Genomic DNA, 17,728 nt, shown 5'->3' with positions numbered 1-17,728 from the left:
TAACGCTCTGTATGAGGCAGAGGAGAAGTTTGGGTGAACACTGCGTTCACTGTGGCTGACATTCAGCTGGATATTAGCTGTAGCGTCGTTGAGCTCCAACTGTGGAGAAACGAACCGGTCAGTTAGTTATTTGGCCTTGCGAGGACTGAGAGGCCATTTTAAAATGCACACTGCTCCTGCCATGCGCGTGCATATTCCAAGACTAGGGTGAAGTACATATTTTCTCACATAACGAGAAACATAGAGAGAGCTTCTGCTGGAAAAATCAGCAAAGGCTTAGTTATTTTTTATAGGAATTTCAGAGGACGAGAACAGCTCATTGCAGCTAAGGTAAATACCGCGAGCAGAGGCGTAAACTTGTTGTCTCACCAGCTACATTATATATATTCTGATTGAACCAGCACAATATTTGACATAAAGAAAAATTTTACGTAAGAGGTCACAGAAAAGTACTCTGCGAAAAGTGTCAGTAATATGCAGGATTAGAATTAGCCAATGAAATGTGAAGCACTGTTATGACTCTTCCCACAGTGAAGCCCACGTTTCATATTGAGGAATCCCTTCTACGAAATTCTTTCTACACATTATAAGGGTATCATAGTTACATGCAGAAGAAGAAGGGTTTTGAAAAAAATCTGTAAGCAGCAGCAAACCATTTATGTGTGAGTTTATCACATGTTAATCAGTGACTTATTCAGAAGAAAACATTATCGTGTTGGGTATGAAGAATCAAAATTTTGCTGTTTTTGGAGATTTGCAGTTATTGTTAATAATAATAAAGATTTACTCAACAGCGAATTACTATTATGGTCGAGCAGCTCTGTCAGCCACTACTTCCTTATGTGCCGAACAAAGTTTCAAGAGGCGCGGCAGTACTTGACGGAGACCAGTCAGAAAAAAGGCGTTTGTGTCTGCGCTACGATACAATACGTCCCTCTCCGCTTACGAGAAGTTGCTGCATGCACTGGTACCAACCTTATACCTGTGTAGCGAGTAGTATACGATCAGATGTGTTATCTATACCACATGTCACTTATGCCTCTAGCACAGTACCTACATGGGTAAGATTTCAATCGAATCTTTACTTTCTGTGAACATACTGTGAGTAACTTCACTCTGGACACTTTAAAAAGTGTTATATTCTCTGATAAATCCGCGTTTACAAATTATGGTTAAGTGAACAGTCACAGTAACCAATTATGTCCACAGAAAATCCTAAGTATCCACCTCATGTCGTCTGTCAAATTAGTTGTTCTTAATGTGTGGCACAGAATCCTTGGAGATGAAATTATCTGTCCATATTACTTCGCAAGAACTACATGCAACGAAAAAAGTTTTGCATCGCCCAGGCTCTCAGAACTCCTGAAGATAGAAGTTGACTGTGGATATTGTTTCACAGACACAGTCACTTTGACTGTTCAGAGATGTCACTAAACCGGCCCAAAAACGTAAACAACAATGCCTGAGCAGCATTTATTAGACGGAGGGGATCCGACAGCCACTCATTCTACCAGGAAGGAGGTACATGGCTCGTGCTGTCTGTGGTTCAACCATGCCTAGATGGTCAACACCGAGGTTCTATCGCGTCCGCATTGTTACTTTGTGCCAGGAAAGGCTCTCAACAAGGGAAGTGCACAGGCGTCTCGGAGTGAATCAGAGCGATGTTATTTGGACATGGAGGAGATCCAGATAGACAGGAACTGTCGATGACATGCCTCGCTCAGGCCGCCCAAGGGCTACTACTGCAGTGGATGACTGCTACCTACGGATTATGGATCGGAGGAACCCTGACAGTGACGCCACCATGTTCAATAATGCTTTTCATGCAGCCACAGGACGTCGTGTTACGACTCAAACTGTGCGCAATAGGCTGCATGATGTGCAGCTTCACTCCCGACATTCATGGCGAGCTCCATCTTTGCAATTACAACACCATGCAGCGCGGTGCACATGGATCCAACAACATGCCGAATGGACCGCTCAAGGTTGCCATCATGTTCTCTTCACCGATGAGTGTCGCATATGCCTTCAACCAGACAATCTTCGTAGACGTCTTTGGAGGTAACCCGGTCAGGCTGAACGCCTTAGTCACACTGTCCAGAGAGTGCAGCAAGATGGAGGGTCCCTCCTGATTTGGGGACCATTATGTGGGGCCGACGTAAGCCGCTGGTCGTCATGAAACGCGCCCTAACGGCTGTCCAATACGAGAATGCCATCCTCCGACCGATAGTGCAACCATACCGGCAGCATGTTGGCGAGGCATTCGTCTTCGCGGACGACCCAGTCGCGCCCCCATCGTGCACATCTTGTGAATGACTTCCTTCAGGATAACGACATCGCTCGACTAGAGTGGCCAGCATATTCTCCAGACATGAACCATATCGAACATGCTTATGATATGTTGAAAAGGGATGTTTATGGACGACGTGACCCACCGATCACTCTGACGGATCTATGCCGAATCGCCATTGAGGAATGGGACAATCTGTACCAATAAGCCGAACGGTCTAAGGCGCTGCAGTCACGGACTGTGCGGCTGGTCCCGGCGGAAGTTCGTGTCCTCCATCAGGCATGGGTGTGTGTTTGTGCTTAGGATAATTTAGGTTAAGTAGTGTGTAAGCTTAGGGACTGATGACCTTAGCAGTTAAGTCCCATAAGATCTCACACACATCTGAACATTTTGTACCAATAGTGCCTTGATGAACTTATGGACAGGATGCGACGACGAATACAGGAGTGCGTCAATGCTAGACAACGTGGTATTGAGCATTAGAGGTACCGATGTGTCAGCAGTCTGGACCACCACCTCTGAAGATCTCGCTGTGTGGTAATACAAGATGCAATGTGTGGTTTTCATGAGCAATAAAAAGGGTGGAAATGATGCTTATTTTGATCTCTATTCCAATTTCCTGTACAGGTTTCGTAACTCTCGAAACCGAGGTGATGCAAACCTTTTTTGATGTGTGTATAACAAGTGAGATATAGCAACAGTTTAGGTAAACTGCTTTAAATTGTGCGTCAGACATTAGACGCCCTGTACCAATGCAGAATAACGGTCATGCAGCTTATTGTAAGGGTCATGTTGTGCAACAATGAGCAACAGAATTTCAGGAAAATGCTTAGGACACAGTGGTCCTTAGAAATGGCCCACACGGTTGCCAGATTTAACACCGGTAGCTTTTTTGGGGATATCTAAAGAATCGTGTTTAAGTCACAGATTCCAGAACACCAGATGATTTCTGACAGCGTATCGAGAACGGGTGTCGCTTAGCGACAAAGGCAACTTTATATCTTTTCTGCAGCTTGTATAGAAGGCGCAGTGATTTGAGCATTCAACAAAACAGACACTTGTTTGACTATTCCACTTAAATTAGCAGCCTATCACGAGAACACCCACCTGAACATTGCTAGTTATGTACAGCCTGTTGCATCCGCCACTAAAACATTCAAGATTTCTAGCTTCTTACCTAAAACTAACAGAAATATTAATTAAATTACTTTGTACACCGTTGGATTAAATTCATCAACTGCACGGCAAAAAAAATTGTGTTCTATTTAAAAATATATAAGTCCCTGTTGTTAACGGAAAATAAACAAACAAACTGTGTACATAACTCCGAAGACACGGTTACACTCCTTACATTTACCTATGTGGGACTTTTATCTCATGCTCCGTCGTTATACTAGGCGCGGTTTCTGTAGATGTAACTACAGGTAGCTTCAAGCACATGAGATGGGGGGGGGGCTTAGAAAAAATGCTTCAAATTCTTAAAGAAACAGGTTACAAGGCCACAAGCAAACACTAGAAATCAGTAATACAATGAAATTTTGAAATTTGTGGTAAGGTCTTATGGAACCAAACTGCTGAGGTCATCGGTCCTTAAGCTTACGCACTACTTAATCTAACTTAAACTAATTATTCTAAGGACAACATACACACCCCTACCCGAAAGAGGACTCCAACCTCCGACGGGGAGAGCCACGCAGATCGTGACAAGGTGCCTCTGACCACGCGGCTACCCCGCGCTGCATAATACAAGAGCGGAGAATCTTATTAGATTGTTACATACTCTCATTTAAAGTTAACATACCTTCTTTAATGTCACGATTGATGGGATGATTAAGAGTATTACCCATAGAATAAAATTACGTGTCCCTCTTCATTCTTTCATTTTCAAAGTACCTCATTCCGATGTCTTCAAACATTCACTAATTAAGAGGTTACAAGTTTTAGGTGATTCAGCCTGTGTAAGACCAGAGACCAGTTTGTGGGGTGGTACAACATGCCACATACGACTGATCTCATTATTTATTAATCGGTTACCTACATAAATTAGGAGGATGTGCCCCTAACAAAACTGTAGTGAGGGTGCACTCAACACCCCCTCCCCAGCCCCCCCCCTCCCATCCTCCAAGTACTCATCGTTACAAATCGTCTCCATTTGGAACATTCCGTGTCGACTGCTGTCATTTTCAGATTGCTTCCAATCCCAGCGACCTCGAGCTCGTAACCCTATAACTGATTGAAAAAGTATAATTTTTCCTGTATGAATAGATAATTACCTGCTCAATAACAATAAATGTACTTATATTTGTATGGGGTATGCAGTATTAGACATGATCACAAATGTGTATCGAATGTTTAGAGTGAAATGGTATTGTATTACAACAGCCTTGCTACAAACATGCACCATATAAGAAGCTGACAGTCTCTTTAATGGCCATTCTCAAATCCATGTTACATCCCATTGAAACGTACGTCATAACAGTCTATCGGTGCGATGCATGTGCCCCTGAGTTGTCAGCACAGGCAGACAAAGAAGAAATCATTCCCCCTCTCACATCCTGTAAAGCCGCACTGGCCGCGCTACCTACCACTCCGTCCCTGAGGTACGCTGACAGGTTTACTTAGCTCAAGGGCTGCATTCACCAACGTCAGTCAAAGTTAATCGCACCTTAAAATATTAATTTGTCTGTAAGTCTCAAGAAGCTGCTAAGAGTTGATGATTTTGGATTCAGCTCCAGCGGACCACGGTTTGACGGACTCTGATTTGACCTGTAACGTGTCATTCTCGCTTTTCTCGGCAGTCATTTACCAGGGTGCTACAGGACGAATGGTTAATATCCAGGGATATGACAGGAATGATCACTCAAAACAAAAAAGTCAAGCAAACATGGGCTCTAAAACGCATACCTTAAAGCTACACTACTGGCCATTAAAACTGCTACACCAAGAAGAAATGCAGGTGATAAAAGGGTATTCATTGGACAAGTATATTATACTAGAGCTGACAAGTGATTACATTTCAATCTGGGTACATAGATCCTGAGAAACCAGTACCCAGAACAACTAACTCTGGCCGTAATAACGGCCTTGATACGCCTGGGCATTAAGTCAAACAGAGCTTGGATGGCGTGTACAGTTATAGCTGCCCATGCAGCTTCTACATCTACATCTACATTGATACTCCGCAAGCCACCCAACGGTGTGTGGCGGAGGGCATTTTACGTGCCACTGTCATTACCTCCTTTTCCTGTTCCAGTCGCGTATGGTTCGCGGGAAGAACGACTGTCTGAAAGCCTCCGTGCGCGCTCTAATCTCTCTAATTTTACATTCGTGATCTCCTCGGGAGGTATAAGTAGGGGGAAGCAATATATTCGATACCTCATCCAGAAACGCACCCTCTCGAAACCTGGCGAGCAATCTACACCGCGATGCAGAGCGCCTCTCTTGCAGAGTCTGCCACTTGAGTTTATTAAACATCTCCGTAACGCTTTCACGGTTACCAAATAACCCTGTGACGAAACGCGCCGCTCTTCTTTGGATCTTCTCTATCTCCTCCGTCAGACCGATCTGGTACGGATCCCACACTGATGAGCAATACTCAAGTATAGGTCGAACGAGTGTTTTGTAAGCCACCTCCTTTGTTGATGGACTACATTTTCTAAGCACTCTCCCAATGAATCTCAACCTGGTACCCGCCTTACCAACAATTAATTTTATATGATCATTCCACTTCAAATCGTTCCGCACGCATACTCCCAGATATTTTACAGAAGTAACTGCTACCAGTGTTTGTTCCGCTACCATATACTCATACAATAAAGGATCCTTCTTTCTATGTATTCGCAATACATTACATTTGTCTATGTTAAGGGTCAGTTGCCACTCCCTGCACCAAGTGCCTATCCGCTGCAGATCTTCCTGCATTTCGCTACAATTTTCTTATGCTGCAACTTCTCTGTATACTACAGCATCATCCGCGAAAAGCCGCATGGAACTTCCGACACTATCTACTAAGTCATTTATATATATTGTGAAAAGCAATGGTCCCATAACACTCCCCTGTGGCACGCCAGAGGTTACTTTAACGTCTGTAGACGTCTCTCCATTGATAACAACATGCTGTGTTCTGTTTGCTAAAAACTCTTCAATCCAGCCACACAGCTGGTCTGATATTCCGTAGGCTCTTACTTTGTTTATCAGGCGACAGTGCGGAACTGTATCGAACGCCTTCCGGAAGTCAAGAAAAATAGCATCTACCTGGGAGCCTGTATCTAATATTTTCTGGGTCTCATGAACAAATAAGGCGAGTTGGGTCTCACACGATCGCTGTTTCCCGAATCCATGTTGATTCCTACATAGTAGATTCTAGGTTTCCAGAAATGACATGATACGCGAGCAAAAAACATGTCCTAAAATTCTACAAGAGATCGACGTAAGAGAAATAGGTCTATAGTTTTGCGCATCTGCTCGACGACCCTTCAACACGATACCACAGTTCGTCAAGAGTAGTGACTGGCGGATTGTGACGAGCCAGTTGCTCGGCCACCATTTACCAGACGTTTTCAGTTGGTGAGAGATCTGGACATTTTGCTTGCCAAGGCAGTGGTCGAACATTTTCTGTATCCAGAAAGGCCCGTACAGGACGTGCAACATGCGGCCGTGCACAATCCTGCTGAAATGTAGGGTTTCGCAGGGATCTAATGAATGGTAGAGCCACGGGTCGTAACACATCTGAAATGTAACGTCCACTGTTCAAAGTGCCGTCTATGCGAAGAAGAGGTGACCGAGATGTTTACCCAATGGCCCCTCATATCATCACGCTGGATCATACCCCAGTATCGCGATGACGAATACACGCTTCCAATGTGCGATCACCGCGATGTCGCCAAACACGGATGCGACCATCATGATGCTGTAAACAGAACCTGGATTCATCCGAAAAAATGACGTTTTGCCATTCGTGCACCCAGGTTCGTCGTTGAGCGCACCATCGCAGGCGCTCCCGTCTGTGAGGCAGCGTCAAGGGTAACCGCAGCCATGGTCTCCGAGCTGATAGTCCATTCTGCTCCAAACGTCGTCGAACTGTTCGTGCTTATGGTTGTTGCCTTGCAAACGTCCCCATCTGCTGACTCAGGGATCGAGACGTGGCTGCATGATCCGTTACAGCCATGCGGATTAGATGCCTGTTATCTCCACTTCTAATGATACGAGGCTGTTGGGATCCAGCACGTCGTTCCGTATTACCCTCCTGAACCCACCGATTCCATATTTTGCTAACAGTCATTGGATCTCGACCAACGCGAGCAGCAATGTCGGGATACGATAGACCGCAGTCGCGATAGGCTACAATCAGACCTTTGTCAAAGACGGAAACGTGATGGCACGCATATCTCCTCCTTACACGAGGCATCACAACAACGATTCACCAGGCAACGCCGGTCAACTGCTGTTTGTGTATGAGAAATCGGCTGCAAACATTCCTCATGTCAGCACGTTGTAGGTGTCGCCACCGGCGCCAACTGTGTGTGAATGCCCTGAAAATCTAATCATTTGCATATCACAGCATCTTGTTCTTGTCGGTTAAATTTCGCGTCTGTACCATGTCATCTTCGTGGTGTAGCAATTTTAATGGCCAGTAGTGTATATGAGCAATTGTTCATCTTTGGGCACCGTGAAACAAATCTATTCTACTGCAAGATCTTTGCTTTCAATATATTGGGAAATTGTAGTGTGGACGAAAACGAAAAGAAATTCCAGTAAGTATGTGCTCTAAAATGCTTAAGTTATGAGCACTTGTTTACTAGAGGAGTTGTGTTTCAATGTAGCGAAGATGAGTAAGTGCTAATGTTTACTAGACATTTGTCTAGGAAACTAGAGACTTTTGTTTCTCTGTCGAAGTTACGCGCCTTGCGGATTTCTGGTTGGCTAGCGCCCTCTATTTAGGACGGCCGCGGCTCGCGAAGAGATGACACTCGGTTGGCGGCAGTGACAGAGGGAAGACAACGCACGGAGCATCCAGAGAAGTCAGTTGGCTCTTCGTGTACAACAAGAATGCACGGTGTTGACGTTCCGGCGCCTGGGTTTGGCGGCGGGCGGAAATGGAATGCGGAATCAGTCACCATTCAACATAGGCTCTGTTTAAGAGTTGTGTCTATCTGGAATCCTGTGGAGAGCGCGGGAGTTTACCCTGCCGTGCATGTTAACGGCGATGTCCTGGACTAACGTTAAATGGTGAGCCACTTTAGTGGTGGAACCCTTGGATATCATTGCTCCGGGTAGTCACTTTCATTTTCGCTGCTCATTCCTTAAACCACTTGGATGTGGGTCCGGGATACTCAGTATTGCAAAGTCATGTGACTGCGCTGTGCCCTGGTTCCGTCGCATTACAAGTGTGACCTATATTCGGCGATACCTTCTTTATTTGTTATTGTTAATATGTTAAGAGGTGAATTTTATGAATCAAAGTTTATTCCCTGTAAAAAACCTTAGCCACTAATTTAAATACGAATTACAAACTTTTGTTGTTAACCATAACATTAACAGTTTTGCGCCGTTAAACGGCGCTTTGGTATCTTAATTTGTGTGCGGATTGTCGGGTCATCAAAATGGTTCAAATGGCTCTGAGCACTATGGGACTTAACATCTATGGTCATCAGACCCCTAGAACTTAAAACTACTTAAACCTAACTAACCTAAGGACATCACACAACACTCAGTCATCACGAAGCAGAGAAAATCCCTGACCACGCCGGGAATCGAACCCGGGAACCTGGGCGTGGAAAGCGAGAACGCTACCTCACGACCATGAGGTGCGGACGTCGGGTCATCCCCCTCAGCTGGTTGTGGTTTATAAAACTATCAAGTGAATTTTCACGTCATTCGAGATTGTTCAATGCAATATTGGTTTAATAGGTAACTGCGCTTAAAATAACGTTTAACATCTCCTCCTGTATTTGACGCTATCCAGTGCTTGGCTGTTGGTTTTAGAATTTTAGTGAACTGTGTATTAATACTCTGTCTGGGCGTTCTAGAAGCCGTTATTGGTGTGCAGAGGCCCTCGTGCCTGTTGTTGTCGCTTGAGCTCTCGAGCACGGTATTTAGACGCCCAATGTCGAGAATGTGCTGATTACTGTGTAGGTTTTACAGGATATCATAACATCATTCTACCGAATGTTTCCCATAATAGTTAATTCACGTATTTATGAAACCTTGTTATTTTATTTTTTGAAAGCTAATAGCTTTTACAAATTTTATTTCTAACATTTACTACTATTGAACTGAGAGAAGCAGTTATGTAGTTATATTTCTGTAAAATTATTTTTTTTATTAATTTGAAGTTGGTGCCATAAAGCTGTTCCCCCTTTAAAAATTTTCGAATTATTCTCGTTGACTTTACGCAATTGAATAATCGGTGTACATCACTGCCATTTGCAAATAATAATTAATCATTGTGTTCTTACCAGTGCTGTTTTAATTAACGTGGTGAAAATAAATTTTTTATCCTCAAATGGGGTCAGCATTCCACTCCAGCAGCCCATGTGCCCTGCTTGCCAATCCTAAACGTTACAATGGAAACAGGGCGTGGTTGCGGTTTTCACGGAGGGGGGAGGTGGGGGGGGGGGGGGAGGAAAGGGAGGGCGTACTAAGTTTGCTGGTAGCAGCATAGTAACTAGCGTAATACTTGCATTCATTGGATTTCATTGCTTGTTCTTTTGATTGTGGCTGTTATGCTGTTCATTGTTACAGTATAGATTCTTGAAGAGCAAGGAAGGTCATTGGTATAGCCCGTCTTAAGAAAACCTTGTCTGCAACATGAATTGAGGATTCGAAAGAAAAGTGAGGAAGGAAGCGTAGCGGAGCTTGCTCAGCGTTTGCGGCCTGCCTTGATCTTGGCAGTAGACATTTCGCAGCAATCGGTGTTAGAGGTGAGTGAGGAAAATGCTTTTCTGTAGAAATTGCTTAGGTTTTGAAGTGGCTTCCCCTACACGAAAGCAAATTTTCCGGGTTCAGGCCCAACTATACCATTTAGTTAATAGAATGCACGATATGCGTGCTGTTAGTAAAGATCCTCCTTTGTTGTCGGAGCTTCAAAGGCTGCAGGACGATGTTTCAGCAGCGCAGCAGCAAATTTGGTGATGAGCAAAATTTTGAGGTTAATATTAGTTACGAAATGTCAGTGTCAAGCAGTCATACCGTGTTCGCGATATTACCTAACCCTATAATGGCAATTCTTAATGGAGTATCAAAGTTGTCAGAGGAAAGTACCACCGAGTTATGTGAACTTCTGTGGCTGTTAGTTGGGTTGCAAGAGCAGGCGAATGTGTGGGGTGTTAATGATAGCATAGTATTGAAACTTATTTCCCTTTAGTCATGGAGCGCTTAGCCAGGATTACTGCTGACGCCGTAGAAAGCCAGGAAACATTATGGGATCTCCGGAAAGCGCTCTTCAATAAACGTGTTGTTACTCGTGAGAACAAAGATATTATTAATAAATGTGTTTATCGGCTATAAAGAAAGGATGAAACAATACCCCAGACAATTTTTTTGTATTTTGGTCTATACTGCCATATCTCAAAATACGGAGACCAAAGAGCTTCAAGTACAAGAGTCTTCCAGAAGAAGATTTGTTTCACAATATCGAAGATATTGATACGCGTTTTAGAACCCATTTTACCTGACTGTTTGATACCAAATGTCATATCCCGAATGTTAACCACCCCTCCTGGAACACTCTGTATGTAATTACGAAGTTTTTGACATAAGATAGTACAAAGCTAGAAAAGGTGTTAGATGCTGCCCATAAAACTGACGATAGACGGATTTCTTCATGAACGTATCAGTACCGTTGATGTTTCCATGCTTTCACATGGCTGTGGCTTGATAAATAGAACTACTTTTTAAACAATTACTGACATAAAATTTTGTCCCATAAGAGGATTCGTAGGGAGCGTGTGCTGGAGGTCGAAAGACCGGAATAAAAGCTGTCGTCCTGCCCTCAAATCATCCGTGGTTTCTTTCGGGATGTGCTGCGCCGGCAGGACAGCATTTTGCCGTCGCACGTGCTGCGAATGCCTACCTCGGCGCCGGAGGCAGCGGCTGCAGCGGCCGTGGTTACTCGGGTCGTTTCGGGACTCCAAAGGCAGCTTCGGGAGAGGAAGTGACTAGTACTTAATAGCGAACATATTGTCCACCTATTACAAGCAAACTTCCGATCCCGTAGCCGAATCTAAGCTCTGTTCTCATGTCTGGATTGACCCTCAAACGTCGAATGTTACGAATTAATACTCTTGAAATCTATTTTACTTCTTCTGCGTTAATGGAAGCCTTTCAATAGAAGCCCTTGTTATTGTTTTGAATTAACACAGGGCGCAGTGATAGTTGCCTGTACGTCTACTTTTTAGTGTGCTGAGTTTTAATTTGGTAACAAAGAAGGCTTATTTGGTATTAAAACGTATTAAAAAGCACTACCTAGTAATGCTCATTTTTGTGATTTAAACTGTATACTCGTATGTTTTGTTTATAATTTCAGTTAATAGTAAGCTGAAATTCCCGTGCTAGTGGCTGCAGTGCTTCGTATTATCGTAGCTGCTTCGCTACATACTTCCTTTGATGCACCTCTTGGCTCCTTTTCTCGTGTGCAAGAACTCTGCGGATCTGCGAAAAGTCTGTTACCACCTCTTCACACTACGCAGGCCCCAATAAACACATTTCAAAAACCACAGCCGTAGAAACTATCATGTATCTCTGCGAGACGTTTCCACACCTAACAATAGAGAAATTTGACAAAGTGTTTGTAGAACCTGGTATTCGATAAATTACTTTCTATTCCAACTCTGGATCAAACACAAAATTCATAGACGTTGTTGCTGTGTTCTATGAACACAGCAAAGGGCCCACATTTTATTTCTGTGGTAGACAACATGTTGGAAAACTTCAAGATGTTAGAAGCCACTTTCTAAAATGTCACCTGATTCTTACGTTCCTGAAAATTCAGCTGCGTCAGTGAACAACCATGTCACTCTTTTCAGCAAAACATCTAAGTAATGGAAAGGCTGCATCCGGTTAACCGCAATACCGGTATGATGGATAAATGCAGTTGGTCTGTTCACCTACGCTTCTAAGCACAAGTTCATCGGAGAAAAAGATAAGTTTATGCTTCAAGGAAAAAATAAAAAGTAAAATAAGCTGAAAGGACATGGTTCCCATGTAGAACGGGCGTTCAATATATTATGCTTCATTATTTTCTAAAATCAGGCTGATCTTATTCAGGACTCCCATATACCATATTACTCCCCCTGTTCTGGTTACAAAACTCTGATCTTTAACACAATCTCCGTTCAATGCGATTGAATTATGTCACCTTAATAAGAGGATCTGCATGCCTGCATCATACCACTCTACTGGCCGATGTCGGATCCGACGTCTTGTTGCATAAATAACCTCTCTGTCATCAAAGTATCGCTTCTCGCGGAGTGAGCCAAACAGGTAGAAATCGGAAGGTGCAAGGCCAGGGCTGTAGTCACACCAGTTTGAGAACCCCTACTGGTAAAAGATTGACAGCACTACCTACAGACGTCCAGTTGAACTGAGAGGTGGTTTGATTGCAATCCATCGATCATCTCGAATGAGAGTGTCCGCACATTCCGACATAGCACGAGTCACAGCTGTGTTCGGCAGACACGTACGAGTGATACTGGACAGGTTTTGCGCGATCTTATTGCGATGATAACAGATGCACCGCCCAACGACTCACCGTGATTCTGTTCACTGCTGTGAGTCCGTAGACATTCACCAAGCACTTACTTATAAATATCTGCGATGTTCTGGTTTTTCGATAAAGAACCTCAGTGAATCCTTCCTTTACATGCACCATTTTCAAGGCTACATATAGAGCTACCACATACTCGAATGCCATGAAACGATAGGGGCTTAAGCAAGAATATTCCATGACGTCGCACAACAAATTTCGCATTTTCAACCGAAACTGTACGAGAAATAAATGTGTTACCTTACTTATTAAACGCTCCTGGCAATGAGAGATTGTTTTCAAGTTTACAGCCCATATTAAAAAGTAAAATTTCTTTTCATTTTTATTCTGTGTGGATAGCTAATTTCATTTTGTAACCCAGCCGCAACGTACAAGACAGCAGACGAGAGAAGAAATTGATGCGAGTTGAATACCTCTGCCACAAGAGGGCTCTTACCTGTAAAGATGTGTAATGTAACTACGTCTGTGTGTGAGAAAGCTCAGAAAACGTGGTGCACGGATTCGATGAGTTTATCTACACATGGAGCACTCCTTCCCTCAGCATTACAATGTCAGATCACACAAGAGCGCTGCGACACCTGCAACAATCAGATGCCGTGCGTTCACTATCTACACTCATCCTCTATACAGTCCAGTCTTGACCTCAACGGATTTTGGTCGGTTTCCGAAACTTAACACCTTCGAGGACTTCACTTTGGTAGTGACGCAGCGGTGCCGGTAGAGGTAAGGTTGTGGCTTTGTCAACAAAATTAAACATGCTACAGTGACGGTAACGACAATCTCGTCTCTTGCTGGAGGAAATGTGTTCGTTTGGTGCACAGCATTGTACGCTAGTGACAAGTGAATCGTGGACCATGGGATAAATCGAATATCAAGAAATCCAAGCGTCTGAGACGTGGTGCTACAGAAGGACGCCGAAAATTGTAAGCTGCAGTGAAATGTTTATTATTTCGTAAGTAATGTCAATGTTTTAACGCAGAAATGTTTGCTGAGGCGTTCAGAACCATGACGCTACTCAGGGGTACAAAGGTTTGTGAGAAACGTATCGACGGCTCCAAAAATGTGGAATTCGCATGGGAAGAGACCGGGACACTATGGAAGATGTGTAAAGTCTTCCCAGTGAAACTTCACCAGCGTAGTCGAAACAACATTGGCCACATGCGAACCCACTGCGAATCCCTTATACGTCCTCCATACAGCCCCCATCTCTCTCCAGGCAGTTTCCGCATTCTTGGAGCCCTGAATACATTTGTGCCGTCGATTTGCTTCGTACGAGGATTTGCAAGCGTGGGTAGAATGATGGAGGCATTCAATCTCTTAGTCGGATGAATGCATTAACAGTTATGGTGATTGCTTCCTAAATTGTGACAGTTTTTTTTTTTTTTTTACTTTATTCCAAGTGTCTCATTTCCATCTAACTGCCCCTTACAGGTGAACTGATAAGTAGTGAAGAATTCTCGCAGAACCGGCGAAGAAGGGAACATGCAGAAAACACTAACAAGGAGAAGGAAAGATTGACAGGAAATATTGTAGGACATTAGGATATATCCTCCCAGAGACTAAGAGGCAGCTGTAGAGGGTAAAAACTGTATCGGGTGACAGATTAGAATACAACCAACAAGTACTTGAGGACTTTGGGTCCATTTGCTATTGTGAGATGAAGGCGTTAGCGCAGGAGTGAAACTCGTGGCGTGCCGCAACAAAGCAGTAATAAGAAAGATGAAGAAATTTAAAAAAAAAAAAAACATTCGTACAGTTACATTCCTGTAGGCCTCATACAAGCAGTTATCATTAAGGATCCTGCGTCTTTAATCTCATATTGCCAATAGGTGGGGCTTTCATTACTTATTGTTATTCAAAACGATGTAGCGGCCTGTGTCCTGGTCTGGGCACGGTTGAGCGCCCATTTGCGTGTTTAAAATCTGGAACAGTTGTGAAAATAAGAAATGTGTGCTCTTCGTGTGCTTCTCTTGTTTTTCTCAGTTACAGAGATACCTATGCTCCAGTTCTGGAAAGATGAATGAGCTGTTGGAAGTCAACCACTCTTACTCTGAGCGGCCTGCAGTGTGCTCTTCATAGACTTATTAAAAATAGCTAGACCAAGTCATTGGCGCAAGTTTAGCGTTCTGGTATTGAAGCCACCGTTTTCAGGGCTACGTTATATTTGCACTTAGTAAATGGTGTCTGTTATCTGATTGATCGTTACATACAGAATGGATTAACAGATTAACGTAAGTTCATAAGTACTTCGTAACTTCCTTGTTATAAAAAGATGAAAATGAAGTTCCTGGTTCAAGCTATGTTGTAGATTACAATTAATCAGTTTCAAGCTAATTAAATGAAAAATGCGAAACAATTGTGGAGAGGGGGGCCATAAATGGAAATTCAGGGCCGTAAACTAATCGCGAAAGGCATGCTTATAACCTAGGCCAGGAAACGTTAAGCAAGAACCGAAAATGAAATACTTAAAGAATGACCAAATAATCTTGTTATCTGCAACTTTGTAACAATATTGACGCATTTACTACTAAGACACATTAACGCGCGCTAATTACTATAGGACGAGTTAAACTAACGAAAAGTCTACGGATTTACATTCGTAAATCACAAAATATTTTCTCGGAATAACTGGCTTGCCTTAGTATTTTCGTGACCGTGAAGATTTGTTATACCTCAAGTGCGTTAACCTCATTCGCATTGGGCAGTCGAGCTTTTTTAGTCAAATGTTATGCAAGTTCTAGGCAATTACTACAACACTCGCAATGGTAGCTAAACCAATATCGCCCAAGCCGTTTATACCCTCTCAGGCAACACGAGTCACCCACACTTCCACTTGGAGACATGTTAGCAACATATTAAAGAGAAGGAAATAATGAAACATGAGTCATTATTTGAACGATATGAGTAATTATTCGCACCTATGTGCTTACGCCAACGCCCTTTCCGCAGTGGTAGCACTGGTTCCCGTCAGATCACGGAAGTTAAGCGCTGTCCGATCGAGCTAGCGCTGGGATGGGTGACCATCCAGTCTACCGAGCGCTTTTGGCAAATGGGGTGCTCTCAGCCCTTGTGAGGCAAATTGAGGAGCTACTTGGTAGAGAAGTAAACTTAACACGCTACACGCAGCCGGGAGAGAGGTGTGCTTACCACATGCCCCTCCATATCAGCAACCAGTGACGCCCGTGACGGCGGCCGGTCGGTACCGTTGGGCCTTCATGACCTGTTTGGGTCTAGTTTAGTAGTTTATATGTGTTTACAATGACGTACATACCTTAAATGACCAAGGCCTGGAACAGGATATGTAAGGGAGGGAGTGACAGAAGTAGTGACGCAGAACGTATCACAAAGATATCGTAATTTAGACCCATTCTTCCAGATTTCGAAGAACTATGGAAACAAATTTTATAAATAAGACTCCTTTCTTCTTCATTAATGGCTCAGTGCGTAGTTAATTTATTGTATTTAGGAAAAGTAATTTTACTAGCACAAAAAAAGACAAAGTACTGACATATCATTATAAAACGAACAGATAATTATAATGTACCGTATCTGTTTATAATAATAGATATTTATAACGTACCGTATTTTGATGGAGACTTTATTACGCAAGGGAATTGTGAAATAAACATCCTTTATTTTGTTCTTCCATTTACGTTAGTTGTCTCGCATACCATTTAAATCATAGGCCAGTATTCATATTAGTCCCTGAAGAAGTTGGTCTTCAATTCACGAGCAGTTTCATGACGTCTCTGCCTGCTATGGCGTTGTGCTTCATGGGCAGTTTCGATATCCATGTCGTTGCAACGCTCATTGCACTCGCAATCTGGCTAGTGTTCACTGGTTGTTGGGAGTCTTGGGGGTTATGTCGGTTCTTCATAAGGTAGCAGACGAGCTGGCGCATTGTGTAGAGGTTAGTGAAGCATGGGAAGCAGCCAAGTTGTGTGTGCCCAGTCGAGCCATCGATGCAGTGCTAGAGGCGGTTGCCTCGATTGCACAAGTAACTGCAGTATATCGCGTATATGAGGATGTTGTTCGACAAGCTGTTGTAGGACGTTTTGCCAACAGTAGTTACTGGAAGATCGTTCGGAGGTGACGTTGCACCATGGCGCCTCTGGAATCATCGGCGTTTGCGTGATACATTGAATTCTGATACTTACCTGCTTCTTAATGACATTGTAGGTTAGGCAGTCACTTTACGACACTTGGTTAAGCAATATCTTTACTATTTTGCATTTGCGGTTTACATTTGTTCCTATTAGAGAAAGAAATGAAAGTGTTAAAATTTCAGGGGATTTTCTTACGCGTATTTTAAAGGGGTTGTGCTGGGTTGTGCTGGGTTTTGTTGGGTTGTGTTGGGTTGTGTTGTGTTGGGTTGGGTTGTTTGTGGGAAGAGATCAAACATCGGATTCGGAAAGGATGGAGAAGGAAGTCGGCAGTGACCTTTTAAAGGAACCATCCCGGCATTTGCCTGGAGGGATTTAGGGAAATCACGGAAAACATAAATCAGGATGGCCGGACGCGGGAGTATTTCAAAGGGTATTTTAACACCAGAAATTGTTAAACTGCAATATGCCTGATTTGTTGCAAGAGACAGTGTTTATTCTGTTACAGTTTAGTTAAGGCTATGATGTCGTTCTTTAAAAGCGGATTGGACATTGGTTTGGAGTCATTCT

This window comes from Schistocerca piceifrons, chromosome 2 (assembly GCF_021461385.2).
Source record: "Schistocerca piceifrons isolate TAMUIC-IGC-003096 chromosome 2, iqSchPice1.1, whole genome shotgun sequence".
Lineage (NCBI taxonomy): Eukaryota > Metazoa > Arthropoda > Insecta > Orthoptera > Acrididae > Schistocerca > Schistocerca piceifrons.
The sequence above is the reverse complement of the archived record's forward strand: the minus strand, read 5'-3'. Positions refer to the sequence as shown.